General features: G+C 49.4%; 1 protein-coding gene across 1 annotated transcript in view; it reads left to right on the forward strand.

The window, feature by feature from the left end:
- LOC141052507 (uncharacterized) overlaps window positions 1-23,754 on the forward strand; it is a 79,015-nt gene that overhangs the window by 42,366 nt on the left and 12,895 nt on the right. The window contains exons 2-4 of the mRNA XM_073549759.1: window positions 15,981-16,156; window positions 16,296-16,414; window positions 17,475-17,780. The gene's annotated coding sequence lies outside the window, so the exon portion shown is untranslated. The remainder of the gene's footprint in view (window positions 1-15,980; window positions 16,157-16,295; window positions 16,415-17,474; window positions 17,781-23,754) is intronic.

The raw sequence follows: 23,754 nt of genomic DNA on the forward strand, positions 1-23,754 counted from the left end.
GTCTTTTCAGCCTGATCAATAGCATTAGGTTCATCATACAACAACCCCAAGGCTTGAAAAAATGCGTTCACATTATTCAGAATAGGATCATCAGGTTTCAAAGAAAACGCCCAATCCTGGGGATCGCCGCGCAGCAAAGAGATGACAATTTTAACCTGCTGCGCGGAGTTCCCCGACGAGTTAGGCTTCAAGGCAAAAAATAATTTACAATTCTTGAAATTCAAGAATTTAGACCGATCCCCAAAAAACACATCAGGAGTGGGAATCTTTGGTTCAGCAGCATGTGAATGAGCAAGATAGGCGGAAATTCCCCGCACTTCAGCAGCGAGCTGCTCCACACGATCAGACAATTGCTTCATCTCCATTGAGAGAAAAATTCCCCCTACGGCCTCAGAGATATAGAGGAAAAAATATGCACACACACAAAAAAAAAATTCTGACACTTTTTTTTTTTTTTTTACAATTCTCTCCTGATATTGAGTACCCTGGGATCTGCGGTATGGCTGGTGATTCTGTTATGATGAGTCACCGAAGGAGGAAAAAACAAAATACCAGCTAAGTCCAGAAAAACCAGAGAGGTTGGCAGCTATCGGATTGCAGACCCCTGGACCTATCCACAACAACTAGCAGTAGCCGTGGGGGGTTCCTACGGTGCCCTAGACCCCTCGATCACAGCCGGAGAACTACATAGCCTAAAGACAGAAAGGGGAAAAACTAAACTGCCCCTATGCAGACCCCAAAGCAATAGGCAGCCCCCAACATATAATGACGGTGAAGCAAGATGAAAACACTAACACAGATAGAAAGATAGGTTGAGCAAATGATGGGGCCCAAGCTAACTACATAGGACAGGATAGGAAAGCTGCTGTCTGCCATCCGCAAAAACCCTATCAAAATGAGCCAACCGACTGATAGGAAAAACAGGCCCTGAAGTCGCTAGGCTTCAAAAGACTATATCAGCACTCAAGTATATTCTGAAGAGAGAGCAAAAGATCAACAGATCAGAGACAAAAATGGAATTCAGCTCACCCCCGGCCGGGGATGGCAGAACTCCCAAAAAACAAGGCAAAGCAAAAACAAAACTGAAGAGTACAAAGCAGAGCAGAAAAACTTAGCTTTGAGATGCAGGAATCAGACTGGTCTCCAAGAATCCAGCAGGAAAATCACCAGCCAGGAAGAAGGGCGTCGGCAGCCTTATATCCAGTCCTCAATTCCAGCCACCCAGTCATCATCTAGCTGCCCAGGTGTTTGATAATCAGCCTCACTACCTTCCTTCACCAGAGGAGGGAGTTCATCAGACCTCAATGGTGGGGGGGGAAAATGAACTCACAACACTACATCCTCCGAACCTATGGAGGTGTCTCGTGTTGGCCCCAAGCCACATCCGGTGCGAAGCTCCGCACGTTGTTACCAGTGCCGGCAATTTGGTCATTCGGCTAGCACGTGTCCTCTGCGGTTGGAAAAACGATCACGTCCAGTGGCCGTAGGTGGTGGTCAGATAAATATGAAACCCTTTTCTCCCAAAACGGTATTCCGAGGGACCTTAGATAGCGGGGCCTCCACCTGGGAGGTAGAGGTTTCCATGGATTCCGGGGCTGAGGGGAACTTTATGTCCTCGACCTTCGCCCAGAAACACGCTATTCCACTGGTGGTACTGCCCCAACCTCTGACCATCAGGGTGGTTAATGGTGCACCTTTACCATCTCAGGTGACCCACCAGACAGTCCCACTTGGGCTCTCAATCTCAACCTCTCATCGTGAGATTCTGTCCCTGTTCATTTTGCCAGATGGCATCGACCAGGTGCTTCTCGGAGTTCCCTGGCTCCATTGTGACTCCCATCATATTTGATTGGGCTTCAGGGATTATACTGGGTTGGAGCAAGGACTGTGAGGGAAGGTGCCTGAGGGGCAGTGTTCAGTTAGCTTCCACTGAAGTGCTCGCGGATCTCTCCACGCTTCCTAAACCTTACCACCAGTAAGTGGACGTCTTCTCTAAAAAATCTGCGGAGACGCTCCCGCCACACCGTTCTTACGATTGCCCGATAGATCTTTTGCCAGGCACGGAACCTCCTAGAGGCTGTGTGTGGGCTGCCCTCCCAGGGCTGTTGGGTACTCGGTACCGGGCCAGTGTCAGGGGGATGTATCACAGCAGCAGTGACCCGGTCCGTGGTCCTGGGCGCCCAAGTAATAGGGGAATGTAATGGTGGTATGTAATTAGATGAATAGTTTGTGACGCCACCTGTGGTGTTCGGCAAGTGAGTTATTAAGCCGACGCTGCATGCAGATCCGCTGGGACTGGTGGTATGGCACAGCAAAGATGTAAAAGCTCCCCACAGGTGAAGCTGTAATCCCAGGGCAGTGTAGATGCGGTTGGCACGGGGATGTAGCAGTGCCGGACAGGTAGGAAGCAGACAAGACACAGCGGGGTGCAATTTCTGTACCTTTACTTGATAACTGCAGTCCAGGGTCCTGATTACAGATGGTAACGAAGCAGGCTAGCCTGGAAGCAATTCAGGGATTCTCTCTCAGCAGATGGGCTGTGCGGTCTCCTTCCTAGCACTTACTTAAGGGATCTCCAGTATGAAGTTACACTGAAGTTCCTCCTGTCAGATGTTCTCAAGAACCTCACTTGCACGGCAGACAGCTGTAGCCTATCCCGGGGGCTCCTCTCTTCTGAGTCCTGGCTCTCTATCCAAACTGCTGTTGAGCCTCAAGTATTAGATGGGAGTAGGGCATTTACAGCCTCCTACCCCTCTGGTATCTGTTGTAGGACCGTTAGTATCCGTACAACTGTGGAGACCAGACTCCAGTTCATGTGCTCACTGTGAGGGAGCTCTCCTTTCCTAGCTCAACCTCCAGCTTCTCTCTCCACGTCTGCACACTTCACCCTCCGCAGACTAACTGACCACTGCTTCCCCTTGGCCCTCAGAGAGCACTCCTCCCCTTAATTCTGGTTCAGAGTTCCCCCTGCTGGCCTGGAGTGGAACTGTGTTGCATGTATGGATTGACTGCGAGAGAGACCCATCATTGGCTCCAAGTCTGGCATTATCCTCCCCTAGAGGAAGGCAAAGCCAGTATGGCGACCATACCCCTGGGGGCGCCACATTCCCCCCTAGTGAAAGTCAGCACTCCTGGGCTGAACAAAACGTGAAAACATATAAACAGTTAAACAATAATAATTGTACAAGATTTAAAAATGAAAAAGTTACAAAAACCAAGTGCTGCAAAAATGGTCCTATGATGATAAGTCCAAGCATCAATGTCCATGGTCCTTTCCTGGGCAAATGGTAAACTATTTACAAATTGGTGTCCACACAAGTCCTGTTGTACAATGTCCATAAAACAAGGGAAAAACTGGAAAATTCAAAGGAAACTCTTACAGGTTACCTGTAGGCACAAAACTTGAAAACAGTTACATATATACAGGTACAATTTCAACATTTACATTTATTTATCTAGATACGATATCTGATGGGTGGTATGCCTTGTGTGGTGCGAGTAGACCTGCGTAATACTGGTGTAGTGGGTAATGTACTGGATACACTACTGGGGGTTCTGCATGGCACAGGGATCCTAGAATGTCTGTGAACTCTTAGACTCACCATGGGCACCACAGGTTCACCACTGGCAGGGCGAGGGTTCTCTGGCTCCACTGCTGGTGTGGCATCTGCTGCCTGGTTTTCCTGATCTTCAGGATTTTCTTGAGTCACGTCCTCCTGTGCTACCAATTGGGGAAATATCAATACTGGCACCACTATAGCATCGTTTACTTTAGTCCAATTCGCAGGGAATTCCCCAAGTACTGTGCTGACCTCCTCTTCTTCCACTATGGGTTGGATGTTATCCGCCTCTTCCTTTCTTTTAACTGGTCAGGGTATTACTTCAAATGATCTCTCGATACCGCTGCTGAGGTCTCTCCTCCATCTTTGCTCACAAGGCATACCTTAGTATTATCAAAATTTGAGGGCAGAATGGTATAAGGTTCAGCTTCCCACTGATCATCCAATTTGTGCAATCTTCTCTTTCTTTTCAAGACTTGCTCTCCCGGCAACAAAGGAACGGCAGGTGCATTCTGATTGTAAAGCTTCTCCTGCTTTTGTCTTGCCTGGGCTAGACTCTTCTCCACACATTCTTGAACTCTCCTGTACTGTTGCTGCCTCTCCGTGTCCCAGTCAGCATCTGGTGACGTTACTTCAAGTGTCAGGACTCCCATGTCAAAGTAATAGGCAGCTTACCAGGTCTTGCTCTCATTAAGTAGGCTGGGGTCCAGTTTGTGGAGTTCACTGGAATATGGTTGTACAAGTCTACCAGGTCGGGCAACTTCTCTGGCCACAGATTCCTCTCCTCCAAGGGCAAAGTCTTCAGGAGGTCAATCACTACCTGGTTCATCTTCTCGCACATGCCATTGGTCTGTGGGTGGTACAGGGTTGTCCGGATCTTCTTACAATCATACAAGTTACAGAATTCTTGGAACACTTTTGCCTCGAAAGCTGGACCTTGGTCTGTAAGCACTCTCTCCGGATACCCATGTGGTCTACAGAAGTGCTGCTGGAATGCTCTGCCTGCGGTCCGGGCAGTTTGATCTTTGACAGGCACAACTACCAGGAATCCTGAATAGTGGTCCACAATGGTAAGAGCATGGATGTAGCCTGACCGGCTTGGTACCAGCTTCACATGGTCCAGGGCTACCAACTCAAGGGGCTATTTGGTGATGATTGGCTGCAGAGGAGCTCTCTGGCTGTCCCGATCCTTTCTGCACAGGTTACATTGTCCTCCCGGCACCACCTCTCAATGGCTTTCCTCATACCAGCCCAGTAGAACCTCTCTCAGAGCAATGCTTCCAACTTTTCCATCCAAAGTGTCCAGCTCCATTGTGGTATGCTTCTAGGACCATTGACGCCTCTCTCTTTCAGACTATCACCTGCCAAACCAGCTCATGAGTGCGGGCATTGATACTCCTCCGACACAGCTTCCCTTCATACATGAACAGCCGGCCTCTCTCTTTCCACAACTGCTGAGTTTCTTCAGGAGCATCCGACTTTGGACGTGAGTCAGCTCGTGTCAGCAGCTCCTTCACCAGGCGGACTGCAGGGTCACTATCTTGCGTTTCTGCCCAATCATGGTGGAGCAATGGATTCAGGGTGACCTCCCTCAAGCCAAACCGTCTGTTTCTCACTCCTTGAGCACGTTGGGCCGCAAGTGGCCGGTGGAAGGGAGGCAATTCTATTTCTTCAAGAGCCTCCGGGTCTTCTCCTGCATCTGGTAGGTTAGGCATCCTGGACAGCGCATCAGCAGTGGCATTCTTGTGCCCTGCCCGGTACTTGATGGTAAACTCATAATTAGATAGCCGAGCCATCCATCGCTGTTCCAGTGCACCTAGTTTTGCAGTGTCCAAGTGAGTCAACGGATTGTTGTCCGTGAAGATAGTGAACTTGGGGGAGGCTAGGTAATGTTTGAACCTTTCGGTGACAGCCCAGACTATGGCAATGAACTCCAGCTTGAAAGAACTGTAGTTGTCAGGGTTCCTTTTGGTGGGACGCAACTTCCTGCTGGCGTAGGAGATCACTTTTTCTTTTCCATTCTGTACCCGCGACAGTACTGCTCCTAATCCCACATTGCTGGCATCTGTGTACAGCACAAAGGGTTTGTCATAATCTGGGTAGGCCAGAACTTCGTCACCTGTGAGAGCCATCTTCAGCCGAGTGAAGGATTTCTCCAACTCTTCAGTCCATTCAAAGGTGGAATTTTTCTGTTTGGTCTTCTTGGACTGCCCCACCAGAAGGTTTTGCATAGGGGTGGCTATTTCAGTAGAGCCTTTGAAGAATCTTCGACAGTAGCCTACCAGTCCAAGGAATTGGCGTACTTCATGGAGGTTGCTGGGCTGCGACCAGTCCCGGATGACTGCGACCTTGTCAGGATCTGAAGCCACACCTTCTGCACTGACCACATGACCGAGGTACTGTACCTTGGGCATCAGGAGGTGACATTTGGAAGGCTTCACCTTCAGGCCAAAATTGGACAAAGCTTCAAACGCTTCAGCCAGGTGTTCCAGATGATCTTCATAGGTTTTGGAGAAAACAATGACATCATCCAGGTACAACGGGACCGTTTCAAAGTTCATGTGTCCCAGGCAGCACTCCATCAGCCGTTGAAACGTTCCTGTGGCAGTGCAGAGCCCAAATGGCATATAATTGAACTCACAGAGACCCATTGGAGTGATAAATGCCGTTTTCTCCTTGTCTGCCTCTGCCACGGGAACCTGCCAATACCCACTGATGAGATCCAAAGTGGAAAAGTAATTAGCAGTTTTAAGTGCAGCCAATGATTCCTCAATTCTAGGTAATGGGTAGGCATCTTTATGTGTAATGCTGTTAATTTTCCTGTAATCAACACACATTCTCATGGTACCATCCTTTTTCTTTACAAAAACTATTGGAGCTGCTCAGGGGCTACAATTGTCTCTAATAACCCCAGCTTCCTTCATCTCTCTCAACATACTCTTGGCACAATGGTATTGTGTTGGGGGTATAGGTCTGTACCTCTCCTTTATGGGTGGATGGTCTCCAGTGGGGATATGATGTTGAACCCCTTTTGCCTGCCCAAAATCTAGTGGGTGTTTGCTGAATACCCGCTCATACTCTTGTGTCACTCTGTAAACCCCATTTTTCTGGTACGAGGGAGTAGAGTCAGTCCCCACCTGCAGTTTCTGGCACCACTCCTCCGGCTGCTTCACAGAGCCATTGTCCTCCACCTGTTCGGATGAGACCAAGGGCTCTGCTGCCTGCAAAGAGTTGTTATTACGGTGAGCAGCTTAGCAACTGTGGCGTACCGAGGTATTGTGGCCTCTTCCTCCCCACAATTCAAAAGACGGACAGGTACTCTCCCTTTTCGTACATCAACCACCCCTCTGGCTGTCAGGACAGTGGGCCTGCTATCAGAATATACGGGCTCTACCAATGCCTGGTAATCCTTCCCTCGGAGACCTATAGCTGCCCGACACCAAACCAACATTTCACATCTGGGGGGGTATTGCAATGGGGAAAGCATAACTCACTCTGACGCTGCCAATCTCTCCACCAGAGAGTTCTACCTGTTGTCTTTGCACCAGGGCTCGGATCTCCTTCTGCAGGACTCGTTGTTCTCCGGAACCAGCAGTCTCAGCCACCTGTTGCAACAAGACAATAACCTCGGACAGACAGTTTTCAATTACATTTGTACCAAGAGTCATCATGGGATTACATTCACGTCGATCAATATCAACAACTATCAGACCTTGAGACTTTAGTTCTAACCGCCCCACTTTAACAGTAATTTCTTTACATCCAATCTGCGGCAAAGACTGACCATTACTGGCAACTACTGTCAGTTCATCGGTTGGGCCACGGGTAAATTCAGAATCAGCCCAATACCTCTTGTAAAGAATGTACGGCATAGTGGTCACCTGGGAGCCGGTGTCCAGCAAAGCGTTCATAGGGATGCCGTCAATCACCACAGGAAGGATTGGTCTCCCTCCCACATACTTGGCTCGCCAGTTCCTTGGGCCTGGGGATCCTATTCCTGGGGGTTGGCCCTCTGCCCCAGGGGTTGCTCGTTTAAAGGACAAAATCTTGCAAGATGACCTGCCTTGTAGCAGCAACGACAGATGGGACGTCCGTCCTGGTCATAGCGATCGTTGTTCCTTCCTCGAAGTGGCGGGGCTCTCCTCCTCTGGAGCCACGGGACATCCTCTGGACTGGAAGCAAGCTGGACCTTTTCTTTGGAGGACACCTGCAGGGACTGCACAGTTTTAGTAAGTGCAGCCATTCCTTTGGTCAACTCCTGGACCTGAAGCCGCAGCTCCTCCGTTGGATCTTTATCCAGAGTTTGTGCATCAGCCTCCACAGGGATGGAAGTAAAAGATGTTGCTTCCTGATGGTAGGTGATCGCTGGGCGCCTAGGGGGCGCTGGATGGCTGTCAGTGGATTCCTGCAGTACCCGAATAGCCCTGTCCTTAAAATCAGCAAAGTCCAGATCAGGGTTTTGCAGGGTTATGATACGCAACTGTCCTCTGTGGGTACTGGACAGGAGCCCTTCAATGAACTGCTCCTTTAACAGTTTATCTTCTTCCTTTACACTGTCAGGATCAACTTGCTTAACTGCTCGCAGCGCCTCCTGCAGGTTGAGAGCATAGGCCCTGATACTGTCCTGCACTTTCTGTTTACAACCAAAGAACCTCATCTTGATTTCAGCTGCAGGGCGGGTGTCAAAGGTGCTCCTCAGCTTGGCCAGGATCTTTGCAACAGTCTCTTTATCAGTGTCCTGCCAGGCTTTCACCTCTCTCTGTGCTGCACCTGTTAGCTGTCCAATCAGGATATTCGCTTTCTGGATTTCAGACAGAGGGTATACTTGAAACAAACTGCACAGTCTCTCTTTAAATTCACTCAGGGTATGTGACTCACCCGAGTACTGCGGTAGCCAGGCCGCTCCCGGTATGTAGGGCATGGACAGCGGCATAATGGAGACCGCTGCGGTGGGTGCTCCTCCTTGCGGTGCTACGGGGTTGGTTACGGCGTCCGCCGCTGCATTGTCGTGTGGCGCGGACATCCTCTTCCCCCCTAGTTAACGCTAGCCAGGGCCGGGGGTTGTGTGAGCTCACCGGCGGCCGCTTTACAGGCCCAAAGCTCCGGGCTGTAGGCCTCAGCTCCTCCCCTTCTCGCGCGCTGTCCTCTCTTCCCACGCGGCACTGCACCTCTTTGCGCTCTGTGGTAGGCTCCGTCCACGAAGGCCTGCCCCTCTTTCTTCCCGCACGCGCCAAGCAGCGCGGCAATGGTGGCAATTAGCGCCAATTTCACACACAGTCTATGGCACACAGGACCCGGGGGGTACCGGGCTCCGTAATCCTGTTCATGACGCCAAGTTGGGCTGCCCTCCCAGGGCTGTAGGGTACTCGGTACCGGGCCGGTGTCAGGGGGATGTGTCACAGCAGCAGTGACCCGGTCCGTGGCCCTGAGCGCCCAAGTAATAGGGGAATGTAATGGTGGTATGTAATTAGATGAATAGTTCGTGACGCCACCTGTGGTGTTCGGCAAGTGAGTTGTTAAGCCGATGCTGCATGCAGATCCGCTGGGACTGGTGGTATGGCGCAGCAAAGATGTAAAAGCTCCCCACAGGTGAAGCTGTAATCCCAGGGCAGTGTAGATGCGGTTGGCACGGGGATGTAGCAGTGCCGGACAGGTAGGAAGCAGACAAGACACAGCGGGGTGCAATTTCTGTAACTTTACTTGATAACAGCAGTCCAGGGTCCTGATTACAGATGGTAACGGAGCATGCTAGCCTGGAAGCAATTCAGGGATTCTCTCTCAGCAGATGGGCTGTGTGGTCTCCTTCCTAGCGCTTACTTAAGGGATCTCCAGTACGGAGTTACACTGAAGTTCCTCCTGTCAGATGTTTTCAAGAACCTCACTTGCACGGCAGACAGTTGTAGCCTATCTCAGGGGCTCCTCTCTTCTGAGTACTGGCTCTCTATCCAAACTGCTGTTGTGCCTCAAGTCTTAGATGAGAGTAGGGCATTTACAGCCTCCTACCCCTCTGGTATCTGTTGTAGGACCGTTAGTATCCGTACTACCGTGGAGACTAGACTCCAGTTCATGCACTCACTGTGAGGGAGCTCTCCTTTCCTAGCTCAACCTCCAGCTTCTTTCTCCACGTCTGCACACTTCACCCTCCGCAGACTAACTGACCACTGCTTCCCCTTGGCCCTCAGAGAGCACTCCTCCCCTTAATCCTGGTTCAGAGTTCCCCCTGCTGGCCTGGAGTGGAACTGTGTTGCATGTATGGATTGACTGCGAGAGAGACCCATCATTGGCTCCAAGCCTGGCATTATCCTCCCCTGGAGGAAGGCAAAGCCAGTATGGCAACCATACCCCTGGGGGCCCAACATGTGTATCCGCTATCACTCCCTGAGACAGAGGCTATGTCTCAATATATCCGGGAGAACCTGGCTAGAGTTTTTATCAGAAAGTCGGTGTCACCGGCTGGTGCAGGGTTCTTCTTCGTGCAGAAGAGCGGAGAGTTACGTCCCTGCATTGACTACAGAGGTCTCAACGCATAACAGTTAAAAACAAATGCCCTCTCCCATTGATCTCTAAGCTATTTGACAGGTTGCGAGGGGCCCGGATCTTTACGAAATTAGATCTACGGGGGGCGTACAACCTGATCCGCATTCACGAAGGAGACGAGTGGAAGACAGCCTTTAATACTAGGGATGGCCACTACGAATATCTGGTCATGCCCTTCGGCCTTTGTAATGCGCCTGCTGTCTTCCAGGATTTCATCAATGGCGTCTCCGCGATATGCTCTCCACCTCAGTGGTGGTCTAACTGGATGACATCCTCATCTTCTCGCCAGACTTGACCTCCCACCGGAGAGACGTCTGCAGGGTCTTCGACCGTCTGAGGGCGAACTCTTTTCGCCAAGCTGGAGAAGTGCCAGTTTGAGCAGGAGTCCTTGTCGTTCCTGGGCTACATCATCTCGGCCCAGGCATTGGCTATGGATTCGGCCAAACTGCAAGCGGTAATGGACTGGCAGGAACCACACTCAAAGCGGTGCAGCACTTCCTAGGGTTCGTCAACTATTACCGCCAGTTCATACCTCACTTCTCCACACTGGTAGCTCCTTTGGTTGCTCTCACAAAGAAAGGAGCTAATCCTAACGCTTGGTCTGAACAGGTCTCCAAGGCCTTCTCGTCTCTAAAATCCCATTTTGCTGGCGCTCCCATCTTACACCGTCCCGATGTGGATAAACCGTTGATCCTGGAAGTAGATGCCTCTTCCGTCGGCGCAGGAGCAGTCCTTTTCCAGAAGGATGCTCAAGGTCGGAAGCATCCCTGCTTGTTCTTCTCTAAGACCCTCTCACCGGCGGCGAAGAATTACTCCATCGGGGACAAGGAGCTGCTAGCAATGAAGTTGGCCTTTTCCGAGTGGAGACATCTCCTGGAGGGAGCCCGGGTTCCCTTCTAGGTGTATTCGGACCATAAAAATCTGGTCTATTTACAAACGGCCCAGCGCTTGAACTCTCGTCAAGCTAGGTGGTCGCTCTTTTCCCGCTTCCGCTTCACCTTGCACTATCTCTCTGGAGAGAAGAACGTCCGTGCGGATGCTCTCTCGCGCTCAGTGGTCTCAGTGGAGGAAGGGGAGGCTGAACCATGGCTAATTCTCCCTTCAGAGAGCTTTACGACCATGGCTCCAGTTGCTCTCTAGTCAGTGCAACCGGGCAAGACCTTTGTGCCTCCTCAGCTACGGCCGGAGGTTCTCGCCTGGGCACACACGTCCAGGGTGAGTGGTCTCTTTGGCAATAAGCGGACCACAGAACTCTTGTCAAGGTCGCATTGGTGGCCGCACATGGCTCGAGACACTAAGGAATACATACTGTTAGGCGTCAGGTTTCTGCGTCTGCTCTGCAGGAATCCAGAGCCTCACATTCCGCGGTCTCCTGCTGTCTATCTACTGCAGAGAAGATTACTTTCCAGCAGACCGCTCCAGAGACTAAAGGTACTGTCACACTTAGCGATGTACCAGCGATCCCGACCAGCGATATGACGCGGTCAGGGTCGCTGGTACATCGCTAAGTGGTCGCTAGTGAGCTGCCACACAGGCAGATCTCACCAGCGACATCGCTGGGGATGGGGGTCGCTACTTACCTGTCACACTAGGCGATCCTGCGTCCTCCTGCCCGGCTCCACGCTCGTCTCTCCACAGGAAGCGGCGGAGGAAGCTGACGACGAGAAACGGTTCTGGATGTTCTCGCGCGATCAGCGATAACCAGCGGGGGAGCGGGTCGTAGGGAAGTATCAGACACAGCGATATCGCTAGCAATATCGCTATAACGTCACAAGTTATAGCGATATTGCTAGCGATATCGCTTAGTGTGACAGTACCTTAAGTTCCTCTGTGCTCCTACTGGGCATGCTCACGAGACGATCTCCCATTGGAGATCGAGAGTCATTTGCCCAGGTCCTGCTCCAGATCTCATTGGTCCATCTCGGAGATCTGGAAGGTCCCGCACGGCTATAAAAAGCGCGCATGACCGTTCGGCCATTCGCTAGTATAGACTATACTTGCTATGTGTGAATGGTGACGGATGTATGGTTCTGGTGACTGACTCATTATAAAACCCCTTCCCTCTGATATTACACATGTGGATAGGGAATTAGTTTAGCAGTCAGCGCCAGTCAGTGGCAAGCCTTAAGCCACTGTGCACACCGCATCGCTACGCTAGCGTCCAACATTGCGCTTGCTTTCTGGCTTTGTCGTCGAGCGGCAGTGTCCTACGCCATGCTGCAGTTGCAGCCCTTCTTGGCGTTCGCAGAAGCGACGCTGCACACACGGTAGGTCTAGAGGGACGCATCTCCTCTGTCTTGGGTTCTGCTCCTGTGACCAGATACCGTGTGCGCATTTACCTGAGGCCTGTGTCTCTAACAGGTTCAGCATTTTGTATGTTTTTGTTGCGGCACCTCTGTGTGTGAACAAAGCCCGCTCTGTGCACTCTGGGTGAAGTTGAACCCATGCGCATCATACCGCTATATTGCTCCTCTGTCATTACCTAGCAGTGGTGTAACACCTACCGCACGGTGGATCCCGAGCGGCGAACGCACTTTATTATTTATCTTTATTTAGTGTGTTCTGCCGTTCCTAACATTATACTAGCGCCAGGGTCTGGCTAGTAATGGCAGATCAGCAGCAACTCCTTCAGTGCATTCACCAGCTAGAGGGCCGGTTGGCTACTCTTGAGAGTGTTATCGCAGCGGCGAAGTCTTCGGAGGCTGCTGTGCAGGCAATCGCAGAGGCGGTTTCACGTATGTCCACGTCCTCCCATGCGCCGACAGTTACCCGCCTCCCGTTGCCCGATAAATTTTCTGGCGATGGCGTATTGGTGCTTGCACAGGGCTCGGGACATTAAAAAATATATTCAGGCATGCGCCTCATGTGCTCGGGTTAGCCTCCAAAAGCAGAGAGTGGAGACGTCCGCCGTCACACTGTGGCGTTCCATTTCAATTTATGCTCCGGGCGGTTTTGCCGTGCCCGTTGTCTCCCACGTGTCCCTTCTTAAACCTGGAAATCTTGCCGCCTCTGATACATTCCATGTGTCCCGGTTTTCCGTATCACCTACCGGGACATCAGACTTGCCTCCGGACGAGTCTGAGGCCTATGCCTCTGATGGGCACAGGGTAGTGGATTGGAAGGCTCAGAGAGGAGGGGGCCCTAGGAGGGGTGCGTTCCGCCGTTCCTAACACATACAAGCATGCGTCTCGTGTGCACGGAACAGATCCTCTAGGCAGAGGCCGGCTGGGTTATTGTATCCTCTGCCGGTGGGGGATAGACCTTGGGAGATGGTTGGCATGGATTTTGTGGTTGGCCTGCCCAAGTCTGGTGGCAGTACGGTCATCTGGGTGGTCACCGACCATTTTTCTAAAATGGTGCATCTGGTGCCACTCGCACGGTTGCCTTCCGCTCGTGGTCTTGCCACACTGTTCATAAAACATGTATTCCGTCTGCATGGCATGCCGGACAAAATTGTTAGTGATCGAGGTCCCCAGTTCGTGTCCCGGTTTTGGAGGGAGCTCTGCAACCTACTCAGCATTGAGCTAAACCTGTCCTCCACTTACCATCCCGAGATGAACGGCTTGGTTGAGAGAGCCAACCAAACCTTGGTCACGTGCCTGCGGCATTTCGTCTCTGCCAGGCAGGATGAATGGGCATCCTTGCTACCATGGGCTGAATTTGCCCTGAATAATGCAGTAGCTGATTCCACTGGTCAGACGCCACTCCTAAATTACAACCAACATCCGCGCGTCCCTGTCCCGATGCCAGTGTCCTCCGCTGACTCCAGGGTGGCAGACTGGGCAGTGGAGGCTCGCAACATTTGGGATCGCACTCAGGATGCTATTCGTGCCTCTAAAGAATGAGGGCATCCACCGACACATCGGCGACCCGCTCCAACCTTTTCCCCCGGCGACTTGGTGTGGCTCTCTGCTCGAAACATCAAGCTACGGGCCGAGTCCACCAAGTTCGCGCCATCGGACCTTTTAAGATTCTCAAGCGAATCAGCTCAGTGGTATACCGCCTGGCTCTTCCTCCACATTTAGCCATTTCTGACATTTTCCATGTCTCCCTTCTCAAACCTGTTCACATGGCCCGGTTCTGTGAGTCATCTGCCGGGTCATCAGACTTGTCTTCGGACGAGTTTGAGTTTAACGTCATTGTGGGACGCAGGATTGTGCGTGGCAAAAAGTCTTATTTGGTAGACTGGAAGGGTCATGGTCCAGAGGCCCTGACCTGGGAGCCAGTGGAGAACATCCATGCTCCGCCTCTGATCGCAACCTTTGAGCGTAGCGAGGCTCAGAGGGGGGCCCTAGGAGGGGGTGTAATGTTAGGCGTCGGATTCCTGCAGCTGCACAGCAGGAATCCAGAGCCATACATCCAGCGGTCTCCCATTCCTTTCCGACCACTCAGGGACCTGCACAGCAATCTCGGCGATCCAGGCGCCCTGCTCAGACCAACACTCTGGGTCTGGATGTTGCTGCCACCTCTGGACCAGCAATGGTAGCGCAACCTGCTTTGCAGGAAACCACTCCAGAGGCTAAGTCCTCTCGCCGCGCTACTGGGCATGCCCACAAGACGATCTCCCAGTGGAGATCGGGGGTCATGTGCTCAGGTCCTTGTCCTAATCTAATTGGCCCATCTCAGAGGTCTGGAAGGTCCCAGAAGCGCATGGCTATAAAAGGCCCGCATGGCCGCTCGGCCATGCGCTAGTATAGACTATACTTGCTATGTGTGAATGGTGACGGATGTATGATTCTGTTGAAACTCACAAGAAAAAAGTATATGCACAAAAATAGGGATCAACAACAAGAAATATAGTAAAAAAATTCAACAATTTTTATTATAAATATAATGAACACAGCAGACAAAAACACTATGTTAAAAACAACTAAAAAGTCTGAACAAACAGACATAGATCACAAAACAAAGACATTGGGTCATATAATTGAATAGTGAAATACTAAGAGTCACAAGATTAGCCGTGCAATCAGTAAACCGCATATAATGACAAATAACTGTTAATTATCATTGCTCACATCACCTGCAATCACACTCATGATATCCTAGTGTTATTTATAATTAAACCTCTATAACCAGTGCTATGCAACAAACCTTAGCGGTAAAGGCTGCAATTATAAAGCAATATAGACAAACATTATGCCAAAATATAGCAGCTTATCAACATATTACCAGCGCTTTACCAGCAGACCAGATCTTGGGGGTTTAAGTGATCCTGGATTGTTATATTCATTATACTTATCATGGATTTGAGTACCAGGGAGCTAGCTTGGGGGAAACAGTTGTCTGATATATTTGGTCCAGTAGATACTGGTTCGGGGAATAGTGCAATAGATGATGATGGTTTTTCAGGCTTAACGTCAGATATTATGAATTTGCATAAAAATTTGACCAAGACTTTTTGGAATGTAAAAACCCTAGAGGAGTATAAAAAATTAAACTTAGTGCCTCGTGGATTGAGAGTGCAAATCTTTCCATCGTGGGAGGTAGCCCCAGATTTTAGGGTAAGATGGGAACAAGGTCTTCAAAAATGTTCTTTTTTACTTATTGATATGCTGATTGAACATGACCGGGCTCTCCTCTCCCGCTTAAAGGAAGAGATTAGGACTAAGGAAAATACTCTTGCCACTTATGATAAGAAAGAGAAGGTTGATCCCTTCAAGGAACGTTTGAAACTCAGTATAGATAGAGTTGAGAAAGACATTATACGGGGCAAAAAATCCAAATTTCAGAGAGACAAAACGGATTATGAAGATCAAAAAGCGTACAGATGGACACATCATGGAAATAAACGGAATAGAAACAGTTCCAACCAACAAGCTAGGAAAAGGGAGGAACCTGTGGAGAAGTCCAACTCTGCCTCTAGCGATTTTTTGTCTTCAGATACGAGCGACCACGAAAGCGGCACAGACGGGGCAGGAGGAAGCACGTCAAGACACAAAAGGAAAATGGGACGCTACAGAGAGTGGTCACCGAGTTTCAAGAGAGTAACCCGGTACAACAACCGCCGTTGATAGGAGATCATCACCAACAATCGTCAGAACAAAGTACAGAATTGGGTGAGTTAAGAATCATCAATCTTACCTCATATAAGTTATCACCAGTGGAGCTATCTGTATTGTATAAGGGACTTTCATTTTCACCAATGAATACGCTAGATAAATTTGAGTTAACTAAAGATCTTTTTCTCTTTTGTAGACAATTGACTTTCAAATTGTTATATCAGAATCCTTCTATAATCAATGATGTACCCGACAGTGATAGACAAGTATTTCGGGATCTGTTGGATCTCTTGGAAGAAAATGAAAGCAATCAAGGTAGGCGCAAGTTTACAGGTAGGTTGCCATCTCAGGCAACTCCATCATTTACACTCTTCCCAGCTATACAAATCTTCTTTGAGAAAACCAGTAGAGACATCCAAAAATTGAAAGTTGATAAATTTGGACATAACAATTTCTCAAAGGAGGAGAGGAGAGCGTTATCTGCCTTGAAAAATAATGATACGTTTGAGATCAAACAGGCCAATGAGGGAGGAAATTTAGTCCTATGGCCTAAGGATATGTATATCAATGAGACCAGACGCCAACTGACCAACACTCGGCATTATCAGGCTCTACCTTCTGACCCTACTGAGATTTTTAAGTCCCAGTTAGATAGATTGCTTTCTAGAGCACATCATCATGGGATTATAGACAAAAGAAAGAAGGATTTTTTGACGGTTAAGCATCCAGTAGTACCAACATTTTACATGGTACCTAAAGTCCACAAGTCCTTGCAAACACCACCTGGGAGACCCATAGTATCGGGTATAGGAGGACTTTATGAAAGATCTTGTGTTTATGTGGATTTCTTCCTACAGCCCATTGTACAAAGACTGGACTCATACATCCGTGATTCGGCACACTTGATACAGTGTTTGGAAACTTTCGAGCTTCCGGATAATGTTATCTTGGCAACCCTAGATGTTGAAGCTCTTTACACCAGCATAATGCATGATACAGGTATCTCAGCTGTAGAATATTTTCTGGATTTGTTCTCAACAGGGCATAGAGGTCATGATACATTCATTCTTGAACTCTTAAGGGTAGTATTGGAAAAAAACTATTTCATTTTTGACAGAGTTTTTTACAGACAGGTTTCGGGCACAGCTATGGGTGCCAGATGTGCACCCTCATATGCAAACCTGTACATGGGGTGGTGGGAGGATACCCAAGTGCGTGAGAAATCAGCCTTTAAGTGCCATGTGCACAGATGGTATCGTTTTATCGATGATATCCTCATCCTATGGACAGGTTCAAAAATGGAACTGGAATCCTTTGTAAAAGAACTTAATAATAATAAATGGAATATACATTTGACTTCCTGTGTTTCTAACAGCTCGCTGCATTTCCTCGATTTCCTCGATTTGAAAATAAGAAGATAAGCACCACTCTTCATCGGAAAAGTACAGCAATGAACAATTTCCTTCACTACAAGAGCTTTCACCCAGCTCACCTGCGTAATGGCATCCCCAAGGGACAGTTCTTACGACTAAGGAGAAATTGCAGTCGACTGGAGGATTTTCAGAAAGAATCTCGTCTACTTACAAATCGTTTTTTGGAACGCGGCTATCCGCGGAATATCGTGTCCAAAGCATATGAATATTCAAGGAGTTGCATGAGAAAAGATGTTCTGAAGCCAAGGGTAAGAACAAACTTCAAATAATTTAATAATTCAAATTTCAATAATCAATGGAGAGATATTTACAGAATACTGAATAACAACTGGGATATTTTACGTAGTGAGAGTAAATTAAGAAATTTTATAACTGAGAAACCCAGAGTGATAGCTAGGAGAGCGACAAATTTGAAAGTGTCATGGTCACGTGTCTCTGGGCACACAGCGGTTACCGCAAGGTGAACCCATAACACACGTGACCCTGGATACACCGCCTCCAGTGGGGCGCATTTAAATAATAAAACGTGCAGGTGGATACGCTGCCTCCACCCGGCGAATTTAGGTATTACACGTTATACAATAATCAAATAATAAAGGGGAACCTGGGTAACTTTAACAATGGTGGGCCCTGCGATAGGGAATGGGGGACGTGGAGACCTCCTAAGCTTCCCTGAGCCAGTGTCCCTGCACTCCTTACGTTCCCTATACAGGCTCCGCACCTGTCGCCGCACGCGTACCTTAAAACCCTTGCTCACCCTGACCCTAAACCCTCACTAGGGAATAGGTCGGTGCGGAGACTAATCCCAGCACTGCACTAACAACACACATGAGGAAAGAAGACAATACAGGGGAAACACCACTTAGCTTTGCTCTGTTGCGTACGCTCCTAGCATCAGAGCCCACCACCTGTGTGCATCTTCTCCACCCGGATCCATCACCATAACTGGATCCTTCACCTTAGTGCAGCCTTGGAGCAGAGTCCACCACCAGTTGCTGCTGCTTAGCAACAGAGTCCCCAAGATGAGTCCAGCTTCTGCCACGGAGTCAAGCATGCTTGAGTCCAGCTCAGCAGCCAAGTCCCACATGGTGAGTGCCACTCTCCATAGTCACCACTCCACCAGTCCATGCAGACACTTCCCGCCGACACCATCACTGCGACCACCACGCCATGCCAGCCCTTCGTCCAGACACCATAGCTGAAACACGTCCCCCCCGGCTAAGCTGCGCAGGACTCCTCTCCAGCTCCATCCTTCCACCAGGCTCTCCAACTCAGAGTGAACACAATCTCACAATATCACAGGCAGTGATTGCACACCCCTAGCACACCTTTATAGGGTGTCACACCTGATCCATAATTACGTGTACAAAAAACCTAAAGTGCAATACCACTAACCACCACCGGGGACAGTCAAGACACCTTGGAACTTTACAAAGTAAAACAAATTCACCCAGTGCAATTTAAAACTGTCAGATCATGACAGTACCCCCTCCTTAATGAGGGGCCTCTGGACCCTCAAGACCACCCCTCATTAGGGAAACACCTACAGCGGGGATGCCCAGACCCTGAGTTCACCCCACCACTACCTGACACTTCAGGTTTATGACAAACGCACCGCTGGTATTGGCAATAAATGTTCATTTTGGAGGCACCACTCATCTCCACAGCGCCGACCTGGGGAACGAGTTTATGTAAGTATGTTTGTTAAGAGCTGATCAGACTCCACAACACATTTCCACAAGATGATTTTTGGTGGCACCCATACATGCTCGTTCACACGCAGGTCCGGACCTGAACGTTTATTGCACACATTCGTTTGTCATAAATTTGGTGAACCCATTCTGGACTCGACAACAGAGGCGTCCCCCTGTGTCACCACACTCACACCCCCGCTATTCACCAAGGGACACCACCCTCCAACCCTTTCACCATGAGGTCTGCGCCTCCCGGGTTGGTTAATGGCGAGGGTTGAGATTTGTCCCTACTCCCCCGCAGCACACCTGCTGCACACACCAGGAGGAGAAGGGGACGGGAAATGGAAGAAATATACACTCGCTGGTCGCCTCCACACAACCAGGAGGGCGGCTTCTTCGATGGTATTGAAGATTTGGCGTAAACCCCGCGGACTATCACACCAGTCAGCTCACCACAGGGGTGAACCCCTTCACCTCGGGGAGTACCAGGCAGCTCCGTGGGGCACCATTCCTCCCACCTGCCTGGGTGCGCCCGCATGCATGAACCAGTCCCGCTCCCCAGCAGCGACTCTAGGGGGCTTTAGTACCAGAGCCGCAGGAATATGGAGGAAAATATATACACTCGCTGGTCGCCTCCACACGACCAGGAGGGGCGGCTTCTTCGATAGTATGGAAGATTTGGCATGAGCCCCGTGGACTATCACACCAGTCAGCTCACCACAGGGGCGTACCCCTTCACCTCGGGGAATACCAGGCAGCTCCATGGGGCACCATTCCTCCCACCTGCCTGGGTGCGCCCGCATGCATGAACCAGTCCCGCTCCCCAGCAGCGACCCTAGGGGGCTTTTAGCCAGACCGCAGCCGCCATTTTTTTTTATTTTCTGGTTAGCTGAGCAGAGGCCCCAGACCCTGATAACTGCTGCTGCAGCGGCACTAACACACCATGCCGCTCCCCACTCACCTCAGTGAGGCCCGGCAGCAATTACTAACAGGTCTCCACATGGCCAAGGCTCACCAGAAAAAAAAACTGTAGGGCCTGTGATAATGTCATGGTCACATGTCTCTGGGCACACAGCGGTTACCGCAAGGTGAACCCATAACACACGTGACCCTGGATACACCGCCTCCAGTGGGGCGCATTTAAATAATAAAATGTGCAGGTGGATACGCCGCCTCCACCTGGCGAATTTAGGTATTACACGTTATACAATAATCAAATAATAAAGGGGAACCTGGGTAACTTTAACAATGGTGGGCCCTGCGATAGGGAATGGGGGATGTGGAGACCTCCTAAGCTCTCCTGAGCCAGTGTCCCTGCACTCCTTACGTTCCCTATACAGGCTCCGCACCTGTCGCCGCACGCGTACCTTAAAACCCTTGCTCACCCTGACCCTAAACCCTCACTAGGGAATAGGTCGGTGCGGAGACTAATCCCACCACTGCACTAACAACACACATGAGGAAAGAAGACAATACAGGGGAAACACCACTTAGCTTTGCTCTGTTGCATACGCTCCTAGCAACAGAGCCCACCACCTGTGTGCATCTTCTCCTCCACCCGGATCCATCACCATAACTGGATCCTTCACCTTAGTGCAGCCTTGGAGCAGAGTCCACCACCAGTTGCTGCTGCTTAGCAACAGAGTCCCCAAGATGAGTCCAGCTTCTGCCACGGAGTCAAGCATGCTTGAGTCCAGCTCAGCAGCCAAGTCCCACATGGTGAGTGCCACTCTCCATAGTCGCCACTCCACCAGTCCATGCAGACACTTCCCGCCGACACCATCACTGCGACCCCACCACGCCATGCCAGCCCTTCGTCCAGACACCATAGCTGAAACACGTCCCCCCTGGCTAAGCTGCGCAGGACTCCTCTCCAGCTCCATCCTTCCACCTGGCTCTCCAACTCAGAGTGAAAACAATCTCACAATATCACAGGCAGTGATTGCACACCCCTAGCACACCTTTATAGGGTGTCACACCTGATCCATAATTACGTGCACAAAAAACCTAAAGTGCAATACCACTAACCACCACCGGGGACAGTCAAGACACCTTGGAACTTTACAAAGTAAAACAAATTCACCCAGTGCAATTTAAAACTGTCAGATCATGACAGAAAGACTATCTTACAAACAGTCACTTTAGACGTTCGAGAACTAGAGTAAGATGCGGAAATGCCATTAAGGGATCATTCCCTTGTGGCAATTGCTCAGTGTGCCCACTAATGATCTCAAGTAATGGACTCACAATACCTGGTTTAGCCACACAAATTCAATCAAAGGCATACTTCAATTGTCGTACACGCAATTTGGTTTATGCACTGATTTGTGGGTGTAATAAGATATTTGTGGGTCAGACCACACAGGAGCTGCGCAGGAGAGTCCAACAGCATCTTTCAAATATAGCTACAGCTAGAGTGGATAAAACAAAAGGAAAACAAATAACGTCTGTAGCAGCGCATTTCTTGGAATTCCATAATAGCAGCCCCAGGACCCTTAGGGTCCTGGGATTATAAGGGGTACTCACAAATATCAGGGGAGGAAAAAGAAACGGGTGAACTTTTGAGACAAGAGGCCAGATGGATCTTTTATCTTAAAAGCTTGGCCCTGGGGGGGGGGGTTAAACGAAGAACTGCTGTATACAGGGTGTGATATACAATGTCTGTGAGGTACGGGGTTTTGCCTACAAAAATATGATGTTTTCTGTTGTAACTTTCCAGAAAGATCCAGCTCATATGACAATCCAGGCTGCTGGCTCTGCAGCTTCACCCCTCCTCCCTTCACACACACAGAGCAGTGTCACCCCCCCTCCTTTACAGCCTGTGTTCACACTAGGAATAGGAGGCCCCCTGCTGTTACACCATTTGGCTTCTCTCAGCCTCAACTGAAAGGAAAAAGTGCGGGAAAAACTCTTTGTTTGAAATCAGGAGATAGAAGTAAACCTTTAAGAGCCTGCCCTGCGAAAGCCCTATAACATAGAGATATAATAACCATATCTCGGTGATCCGAGCGGTCCCAGCTCCGCTACAGTGTCTGTCATGTCCCACGACTTGGGAAATCATTTAATATTTGCATTGTTTGTGTTGCATCATCTGTTGCTAGGCAGAAGTTTGCCTTTCCCTGTATTTTGTTCCAACTCTCTCCCTGTAGTTCTGTGATGTATGTTTGTTCCCTCCTTCATTCTCCATTTTGTGATCGTCCCTCCATCTGTATGCATCCTGTTGCATGTCCTCTGAAGAATATTCCTTTTTACCTTGATAGGAACTGAAGGAGTTAAATTGAGTTCTGTCTATGTTGCATTCTCTTGTTTAAAACCTTATCTGTTCTTCGAGGAGATGTCTCAGACATCTCCCTTGTGAACCAAGGTCAAATACCTCTGCTTTTTCGCCTAAATGACTTTCTTTGTCGAAAACAAGTTGTAAAATCATTTGTACTGCGCATGTCTGTAAAATGTTTAAATTCTTTACTATAAAAGACGGAAGCCTAACTGATAAGCCAGAGGCGTCTTGGAGGCATCCCGAGTGGTATCATACAGCCGTGTCTGTGTTATCCTTCTCGACGGAGCAATTGATTAGAGACATATGGTGCTTCACACCTAAGAACATCGGTCCTTCAGATGAAAGAGTAATCTGAGGGATCCCGACAGTTTCCTGGCGCCCGAACAGGGACCTGATATAGGCACCTCTCCAAGACTACCCGATCTACAGACCACTCCAGTTACTGATGAAATTGTGAACAGCAGACCTAAACACCTGGCCAGGTAAGAGATCAATTTTTCTCTTCTCTGCTCTTCATAATCTATCATTATAACTAAGGTCCGTATAAAGGGGAATCTAGTAGAGGAGGGGGCCGTAAAATCAGGTCCATATAAGAACTCTGAGGAAATCGGGTGTGACACGCATATGTAATTTCTGCTCGAATGAGAGGTTACTGTAGGTTCTGTCTGTGCACAGCTATTTTTGGAAAAAGAGCTGGTGCAAATCAAAATGGGAGAGGTCTGACATTATGGAATATAAGGCTGGGTGAACAGTTCATACTGCGCAGCCCGGACGGACAAGTTTTTCACAATAGACGATTCCGCACTAGGAATAGAGGAGGTTGTTGAGTGACTGCCTTGATTTGAAGGACTGTGAAAAGTAGACAAATAAGCTGCACAGCAGGTATTCGTTCAAAGAGTGGTGATATTGCCTAACTGGGTCATGTGACAGCGTCCTTTCGGGGAGGTCACCGCCTAAGCTTAAATCAACACCCTTTACGAATAAACCTTGTGACAGATAAGAGTGTGACCGAATGAGCACAGGACCGTGAAATGAGCCTGTGACAGGATATGACTGAAGAACCCCAGTAGATGGACACTTTATTTACAATCCTGTGTGTTGTGGGAGTATTTCTGTTCAGATGCTACATAGCATATAAGTACACGAAACACGTAGTACACCGAGGAACAGACACTCCATTTAGCCTGTTAGCACCTTAGGAAGAAGGTAACGAGGTATAGTAGAGCCTAGTCTTGAGCTTACCCAATACAC

Source organism: Dendrobates tinctorius, unplaced genomic scaffold (assembly GCF_039654945.1).
Source record: "Dendrobates tinctorius isolate UK_male_01 unplaced genomic scaffold, ASM3965494v1 ptg000161l, whole genome shotgun sequence".
Lineage (NCBI taxonomy): Eukaryota > Metazoa > Chordata > Amphibia > Anura > Dendrobatidae > Dendrobates > Dendrobates tinctorius.